Here is a 9750-nt window from a genome sequence, read left to right as displayed (position 1 = left end):
CAATTGGTAACCAATGTGTAAAATTTAGTGATGTCATCTTATGAATAATATGTGAGTAAAGAAAACGTCATCTCATGAATAATTTATAGCAACGCAGATCGTGCAAGAAAGCCAAGTCTGTGATTCCGGGTGAAACTCCGGTGTATAGCGTTCACTCCACTCATAGCGTCCACTCCACTCACGCGCGCGTTTCACATGAAAGCAGAATACAAATCATTGCGTTCATCACTCCACTCAAACATTCACAAATCACAGACTTGAACCAAGTCTACAAATTACCCGACATTTATCGATATTTGAAATTCAAAATGGCTGCCATCACTGTGTTATCTTCATTGGGAAAACGAAATTCCTGATTTTCACAAAACTGAGATGGGGAAGACTTTCCTTGCTCCAAGAGATTCAGAATGAGCTCACACAAACAGTAGATCAGATAAGTTTTTTTAGGAAAAAAATGAGAGAATATATGTCCCCGAGACATATTCTACCGTACGATTTCAACTATACTACTTAGAATTCTGCTTCATAAGGATATAAAATATCATTATACCTATAATGATTGTGATAGTAACTACATGCCACAAAAACCCTTTGACAAGCAGAGTATCTAATTTGCCAGTGCGATTTCTTGAAGTTGCCTTAAGTTTTTGACAGAGAGAGAATGAATTATGTTTTGCAGAAGAGACCCTTGTATAGAAATTCCCCTTTCTAGATTTCTTTCAAAGAACTCGAAAATTATTTTTTATTTATAAAGGTTTGCGACACATTCTTTACAGCTGCTATCATTTCTAAGCAGTACATTCAATAAACACTTCTTTCTTGCAATCTTCGTAGTTTACTATTCTGGAGATCGAGGTTGAATTTATTTTTGAGATATTAATGAATTTAAATGTACAATTACTATTCTCAGCAAACTGAACAATATTTCGTTCATGTTAATGACCGTCCTCAAACTCTTTTAGTTTTTGCTCACAAGTCATATGATTTTGGATGATGAACATAACATCCATAATGCTACATAGTTACCCACAATGCAATTTGGCAATCCCATAGTGCACCAGTATTAAACCTTCACAGTTCTGCTTGTCCAATCATAAGTCCCTCCTTTCTACAGGTCGTTTAGCCCATCTTGTTTTTCACATCCATCCCATAATGCTATTCATTGAGTTTGCAGTGTTTAGGTGCAATATTTACAGAGATATTTGTAATTCTGCTTTTTCGTCGCAAATCCCATGTTCATTCTTAAATGTCCTTTCGCTGCAAGATTATGCCATGAAGGTCATCAATTTTATTTGTTCTTTGTATATTATATACCACAACGTCACGCGCCTCTTTCGACAATGAATGGTAAAATGAATCCTAAAATATTTACAAAGATCTCACGATGAACGGGATCCGGGAAATGGTCAAATGTAAGATGCGTGACACCATGGAGGTAAAACCTTGCTTTACCTCTCCGGGTCAAAGGTGATACGCAGTACTTACCACGGCTGCTAAGACTGGTGCATTATGGGCTGCGAGACAAAAGTTGTAGTGTCATTAGTTTTCCTGTCCCCCTTTACTGTTCCAAGTACAGATTGACGAAGCAACAAGTTGACGATAAATATCTTACACTATGCTTTCGATGTTTTGTGTTGAGTGCGATCTCCTCGGAGGCCGGCTTAAGCGCCCTCACCGGTAGAGTGATTTGTAATATTTTACTCAAGGAACGAAAGACTAATTGAGGCAGTGTCTTGTATTGATAATGCATTGTTCAGTATTCTCCATGTAGATGTAATTACGGTGACGTGCAGTACTGTACATTTGAATCAGTCCTTGTTTTTGCAGGTTTTCCTAGGATATCAGGAAGACGACATAGTGGGTGCCAACGACGCCGTGTAGCCAACATTCGCCGACGACAGCCCACGGTAAACTCAATTGTGGGTCAACTTTGCCTGCTCGCACTTAATGTCTCCTGTACCTTGGACGCCCTGAAGTAGAGATTGGCATTTCATTTGTATTTGGGTATTGCTTTGATTCATCGAATCAACAATTGCCTAAATTCTAGTGTGAACGTCAGACAGACCAGATATCCGAGGTGTTGCGAAGGGAATTCTATTTCTCAGCTAGTCATAAAACTAATCTTCACAAGTAAGAGATCCATTTTAGACCGCATATACCAAACTAACTGTGCCAGATACATTCACTGAATCTTTCGATCTTTTATTGGAAATTTAAACCGTGGAATGCAAGTCTTATGTGAGAGTGATGAATGTTGAACAATATGTCACGTAGTCATTCATTAGTGCTTGTCCAACTTTTATTGCAGGTTTTCCATACTGGGGTCTATCGCAATGAAGATTCGAAATAGAACGCTGAAATATGGACCTTTCAGTTGAGAATCAATGATAACGCCTTCTTCACGTCGCCATAGGCTAGCACAAATAAAGCAAGATATCACTGTTTCCAGTCGAGCGAAACTTACTGTAGATATTATCAAATTTTCTGAGAACATCCATATTACATGGGAAGACTATCCGTGTATCATTCTGATCATTTGACTGTGGTAGAAGGATTGCCAAAAGCGCATTGCCGATGCGTTCGTTACTCTCTTGTTCAAGAAGTTAAGATCACTGCAGCCAGCTTTACTTTCAAACCATCGAATCAGAAAGGTCTCCATGCGATCGTGCTCCTTAGAAAGTAACCTAGACAAAACTATTGAACAAATTTAGAGAATTCTATTGAGAAAGCTGGTCATTCTACTGCGGACCACAAACAAATGTAGACGGACCAGTCTTGTGATTCAGGTACGTACCCCGCCGTTTGCTCAATTCTTTTGTCACGTTGAAATCGAGAAAAAAATGAATCGATTTTGCCATTATGTATTCCAAAAATGTCTCAGTGTTGCTAATAGATCCAGAATGGTGTTATCATCAGCGGCTAACACTGTTAATCTAAATTAAAGTTTCGGCCCGTGTACGGTCCCTGACAATCATCAAATTGAGTCGCGGCGATATCGAGGCGATCTGAATTTTACATATGGGAAATGAAATTAGTCGCTTCCAAGAGGGATAAACTGCGTATCACGTGATCTACAATAGTGCTGCGGTGTGAAATTCAGATAAACTACATCACGGGGGAGTAGAACGGCCGGTTATGCCAAAAACATGCATAATTCGCATTATCGATAAAATCGCAGTGTAAAATCCTCTCCAGTGTATGCAATTTAGTATCTCAAAATTATCGGTAACTATGACTACACCATAGTAATATATAACGTCATCGGTACACTTTTCGCCTGTTTCTGCAGATGCTTGGTAAAAGTGCATATGGTTAGGGATAGTCAACGCGAGCCAAATAAAAAGATAGATCCCGCTACAATGACCATCGAAAATTAAGTAATAAAGTCGAAGTCCCAAAGGTTCAGTGTTGATTGACAGCCGCTGGGTCTCAGACAATGTGACATTGATTTGTCTATGGTGTTTGTTCATCCGAATGACACTGGATTTTGGACCCTTGGGGAAGCCGCTGCGATTACCCACCTCCGTATGTTCGTTGTAAGGACATGGAAACAAAGCTAGACATGTAAGACTCCGTGTCTGTCGACTTCAATGGTTTGCTCTATATAGTCCGGTGCCGCTGGACCGTTATTAACTTTCTATGCCTGAATTTTGTTCTGTCGAATGTTTCAAACGACGCCGTGGTCCTGTAGGCCGGCCTAATAATTCTTCCATCCGTAAAAAACACACAGATGAGTGATTACCCAGCAGCAGTACCATATTTGGGGGAAATTGTCGCAGTTTTGGTCAAATTTTGAAGTGAATTGACTTCTACTGGAAGTTATCCGCCGTTATTGTGTCAGGGAAATCGGCTTAAGGGCTTAACGGGCTTCAATAACATCCCTTGTGAAAACTGAATAAGACCCCGTCGACAATCAAAGCGGCCAATGGCCCTCTCTTTCTTGGGAACCGCGGCTAGATTGAGCAGATTCCACAATAGTTTTTCAATTTAAAGAAACTTTGGAGTAAAAAAACAGAATGAAGTGGGCTGAAATAATGTCGTCTTGCAGTCCCATGGTATTCAGTCCGCAGCTATATGGCTGATAACTTACACCGAGTTATTTCATCTATTAACGCCAAAGAAACGTAACCCGTCTGCCTTTTCAACTCACTATAATAGAAATCCAATCACATGGTGCAAGTTTGTCCCAAGCCAACTTATATTTGATGATTTGGCCATAGTTATCGACACGTCCTACTTCGTCATGAAAACATGGCAGTTTTCATTGTGCTCAAACGGCAATGTTGTGGCATGATGGTTGTCGTCTGCGTACAAAAAAATACGGTTTGAAAATTTGCAGTTATCTTTTCTGTCCATATTATTTTGGTTGCTCAATTTGACTGAAAACAATCGGCAGGAAAAATCAAAGCAGGCCTCACATGCACCCGTTTTAGAATCAAAACACAAAACTCTCTTCATTACGATTGCATTTGTATTCAAGATGGCCGCTCGGGAGATTCGGGTTGCCGTTCTAATACTGGGGGGAGCATGCACTGGTTCTATTCCCAGGGAATATAGCGTATTGACCTCGATTTCTATTCCGAAATCTGTATACATGTACAAAGCAAAATGTCCTGGAGTATTTTTATCAATTAACTGTCTCCAAGTCATCGCTTATTGCCGTATGGTATAACATTTATAACGGACGTTCGCATGCAGAGTCGATACATGTAGGCCATGGAGATTCTATGATTGGAAAGAGTATTGGAAAAGTATAAATTAGACGAAATTTTCGTATAGTGTAAGTTAAACCTTTATTTCCACGAAACCATAAATTTTCCATTTAGGATTTAACCTCAAAGGTGTTTGGGGAGAGTAGTTTCAAATTAATTCGTAAATTAAAAGATTCCCCCACTAACCGACGATCAATTCGAACTGAAGATGTCCCTGGTAAAATGCACTTCAATGAATGTCGACATAATTGCCTTGGTATAATTGTCCTCTCCGATTGTTGGTGTCGAGGGTAATGTTGCCCGATAAAAAGTATAGAAATAGGATACTACAAGACAACATCTAACATCCCGACTTTCAAAGGACCGTTCTGACGCTTACTAAACAAACATAAGGTATTGGTGAGTCTATATAAGTCTTTTCTAAATCTAAGATCCCGCTGAAACACAGGAACATGACCTATAACAAAATTTATGTTAAGAAAACATTGCCATAATAAGTAAGGTTAAATTCATGATTGTCTCTGTGAAAATGTGTGAAATGATTTCATCGACACGTTTGACCGCGAGTATAAATACTTTACTTTATATTAGCTATATATAAGAGGTAACAAAACTATCAACATAAAACAAACAAACCAGACACATGCTAAGCCGTGGTGTGATAAAGATAGTCCCTCGTTGAAATCATTAGTTTTGGGTTTTTTGAAACCAATGTTGATCCTGTGTTTTCTTTTAACTTGTCCCGAATGATCTCGACATGAAATGTGCACTTTAAGAAGTCTGCGTTGATAATAATCAGACATTGATGCATTAACGGTGTCAGAAATGCATATACAAATTAAATAAATGTAAGAATTAGGCATTAAAACGATCATAGCCTGAACAACCTTTCGTAAAATAGAATGTACTTACTCTGTACTTTTTAATTTTTAATCATCGACTTTGCAAATTGTTACAATCATATTTGTAACAATTTTTGATAATATTTTCATGAATTTTGTTTCATACCATGAGTATATTTCCTTCATTTCTTAGTATGTCTTTATACAAAGAATCCGTTCAGAAAACATATGCAATAGGTTTTTTGACAAATGAATTCGATATAGCTTTCGACACAGCCTGTATGGATATCTGTATGTATCAACGTTACTCAGGCTGTCGACGACTAAATGTTATAGTACAGACCGGATTTCAGTTTTCAATAATAAGGTTGGGCATTTCATGCAAACAGCATGCAATGATAAGATGAACAACGGGTATTTGGACATGATTCGGGACTATTTTACGAACAGAACAAAAAAAAATGGAAATTCGGTAAAAAGTTACGCCAGTTGAGCTGTAAGTACAAACGTCGGGAACTTCTTTGCCAGGTATAAAGAGTGTGAAAAGATGTGCTGTGACCCTGCAGTTGCGTTGCTGATAATCTTTGTCCAAAGATTCAAGTCATGCGAATTGAACATGAATGACGAATTTGCAAATGTTGTCGAGGAGTCTGTTCTGATACACATGTAAGGTGGGTGTCCACGTCTTGCATTCAATCCACTTTTAACGCTTAATTTGGATCAAAAAGAGACGAAGGAATGTGAGGGACATTCAATTGTTGAGTACAACTCAATATTGACGACATAAAGAATCTTCTCGTCTGTCTGTCGTGGTCTTAATTGACAGCTAATCGCTAGTTTGTTCTTATTAGTTCACTTCTGTCGATTGGTTTGCTCCCTCAAGCGAGTCTGGAGTTTTCACCACCGGCAAGTTTGCAGGACGTCCCCGATGAGAGGTCTTCTCAACTGCGTGGGTCCGGTCTTTGCTGTGTATCTTTTTGTGTCTCCGGAGGTGGCCGCTGGTCCGGAAGGCTTTACCGCAGTAGCATGCATAGGGTCGTTCATCGGTGTGGATACGCTTGTGGATAACGAGACTGTTTGAACGAATGAAAACTTTCTCACAAACTCCACACTTGTACGTCGTGTCGCCTGTATGCCGCCGTCTGTGTGCCTCCAACAGGGCTTTCTGGTTGAACCCCTTGTCGCAAAATTCGCACTGGAACGGCTTGGAGTCAAGGTGTAGGATTTGGTGTGTTTTTAAACTGGAGGGCCGCGCAAAGAACTTCCCGCATATTTTGCACGGAAATGTCTTGTGTTTGCCGTGTGTAATTTGGTGTGATTTAAGTATGGAGTGTGCTGTGAATTTCTTACCGCAGATCAGACACGCGAATGGCCTTTCACCAGTGTGCAGCCTTCTATGCAAAACCAATGTTTCCCTTCTGCTGAGCACCTTACCACACTCATCGCACTTATAAAGTTTTTCTTTCGATTTTGAACTTGATTTTTTGGCAACTTGAGAACAGGTCCCTGTGTCCCCTTCCCTGGGTTCCTTCCTGCGACTTTGTCTCTTTTCTCCTGTTTTCTTCACTCCCCTTTTGCTTTTCTTTGTTTGTTTTTGAGTCTCATTTTTATACCTTCTTCGTTTCGCGGCACCCTCTTCGCTATCGCCCGCCCCGTCGTTGTAGAAATGCTGTCTGGCAGAATTTATTGCACCATCGACACCTGTACGGTTCTCACTGGTCGCAGCACCAGACGGCGTGATATTGGCAACGTCGGAGAAACCAGCAGACGAGGGGATTTCAGGATTGACTTCGAAACGGGGTTGATATGTTGGTACTGAATTCACGGACGGCATTGGACGAAAGTATGTAAGGTTCGTTTGCTCAGACGTCGTTTCTCGAATTGAGCGCGACATTGACATTTGAACTTCATATAGTGAATTTGGTCGAGACTGTGTATAACACTGCTGCTGTTGGCTGCTGCTGGGCAGTCTGAGGGGTAAACAGTCGATTGCTGGGTCTCTCATACCGGGTACTTGCGCTGTTGGCCCGTAGTACTGTTGGTAGTTGACGTTGTATATGGGATGCGGCTGGACCTGGTAGTGATATCCGTGGTTTGAATTGAAGTAGGAATACCCAGGCAGATTCCATGGATAGTGGTCGAAAAGTGGCGAAGGATAGACGAAGTTTGCCGCCGGCGAGTTTTCCTGGTATACCATGGAAGGCAAGGGACTGGAAAAGACATGGTGCGTTGAAGGCAGTGAGCTGAAAAACTCGGAACGTTCTTCATGAAGGCGATCCATGATATCTCGATTCTTTGCCGTGGCACTAATCTGCAGCTTATATCCTCACTTGTTTGCTGTTTTTTGTCTTGTTTTAGAAATTTCTGGTGCCTCGGGACAAATGGGAGCCTTCATCCGTAGTTCAGTGTATAGCGCATCGAAATAAGCCACTGGCGGAAATTCTCAAACTGGCTGCCCGCTTTCCAACTCGCCTGCACATCGATTTCTTTGTTTTTATCTCTGATTGCTTTTTGTCTGTGCGCTTGCTTGCTATCACGCGGATGAAATAGTTTTTATGTTTCGCAGTAACTGTTGTTGATACCAGACATGCGCAGATAAGGTCATCCCTCCCATGTGGATAGTCCTTATCATTGGTCTATATGGCCCTTTCACATGTTTGCCAGCCAGGGGGTGTGTAGTTTTGCAAATTCTCTTGATAATTCCGATTTAATTCAATATTTTTCAATAGCGTAAAACCATACAATGTTTGATTCGTCAATTTCCAACCCTTACACAAATGAAGGCCCGCAACAAGCCGTTTACTCGCACACACGGACAGGAAGCAAAACTTTCAAGCACAAACGTTTTTTTTTTTCTGTGAATTTAATTGAAGTACAATACTTTCTGGATACCAGCCTTTCGATGGGCAGCGATAAATCCAGACATTTTGAAAACTTTGGATACTGTCCTGCCTCTGAGCCCCAGCCTCTCGTGTTATTTTGCAGTTAACTAACATTGGCGAGGCTACAAAGTACCAGGGCCTAGCCATTGTTCGTCAAATAGCCAGTGCTGCATTCTTGTCGACAATACGGCCCCGTCGACCAGACAATTTTCAGATTAGACTGTTAATTATTCAGAAAATTATCTTCTCAGAAGTCTACTGATTCTATTTGGCTTAATCACAGCCATTCTCTTTATGCAAGGAACATTATATTATCGGGGAGAAGTCTGTTAGGTAACAAAACCTAAAATGTTCACCATTTACGAGAATAGACCATTATATCGCTCCATCCACAGGAGTCAACTTGATAAACATGGTGTACAGTACAAACGAACGAAAAACAAGGTGCCAAAATTATCTACAACAAGACGCAAGGTAATTATGATAGTGTTTCCTGTATGGAATTTGCTGCGACTGTAGTGAAAGTTTTAGGGTCCCCCTCCGAATCTTTTGTCTTCATCACCATGGTAATTCTCAAGGCAAAAGTTATTTGCTCAAACAGACGCGCAATTACGTTCAACACAGGGTGTAATACGTCGATGCTATCAATGTACCAGGATCAGGCCGTCTATAATCATCGCTTGGCAGAGCTATTAACAATCGTTGTGTTGTTACGCTAAACAAATAATTATTTTACAAAGTCCAACATTGTATTGATGCGAAGGAAACTTTAGCCGAAGAAAGGATTGGGAAAAATACGAGGAAGGAGCTTGGTAAAGGGGAACGAAAATATACAAAAAATATTTCCGTTATGGAAAACAATAGTATTGAAAATGTATATTTAAAGAGAAACACAGCCTTTGTCGTTACAGAACCTAGTAACTCTAAGGCATTTGCTGTCTATGCTTTAAGGTATAAAGAGTGGACGTCCCAATGGTGTGTCGATGAACACTATTTCTAGTCCTCGTTTATATTTTTGGACATCTCGTCTCGAGAAGGGTAAATATAATATTACATGAATCATTAAAACAAATTATTTTCTTTCGATGTAACTGATTCAACCTTAGTATTCTCTAGCATTCATAAATAGGTTAGGGTTTCGGGTTTAATTGCACATGTAATTTATTTCAAATTTAAACGCTTTATCAAAATGTACCGTTTTTTGTTATTGACCATTTTCGTGTTGTAACTTGAAAATCGGAAATTATTCAACTCTTATAAATCAAAACTACTAAGTGTTTAAAACGACAATCCCGATGTCAATGTTGAGTACAT

Source organism: Ptychodera flava, chromosome 10 (assembly GCF_041260155.1).
Source record: "Ptychodera flava strain L36383 chromosome 10, AS_Pfla_20210202, whole genome shotgun sequence".
Taxonomy (NCBI): domain Eukaryota; kingdom Metazoa; phylum Hemichordata; class Enteropneusta; family Ptychoderidae; genus Ptychodera; species Ptychodera flava.
The sequence above is the reverse complement of the archived record's forward strand: the minus strand, read 5'-3'. Positions refer to the sequence as shown.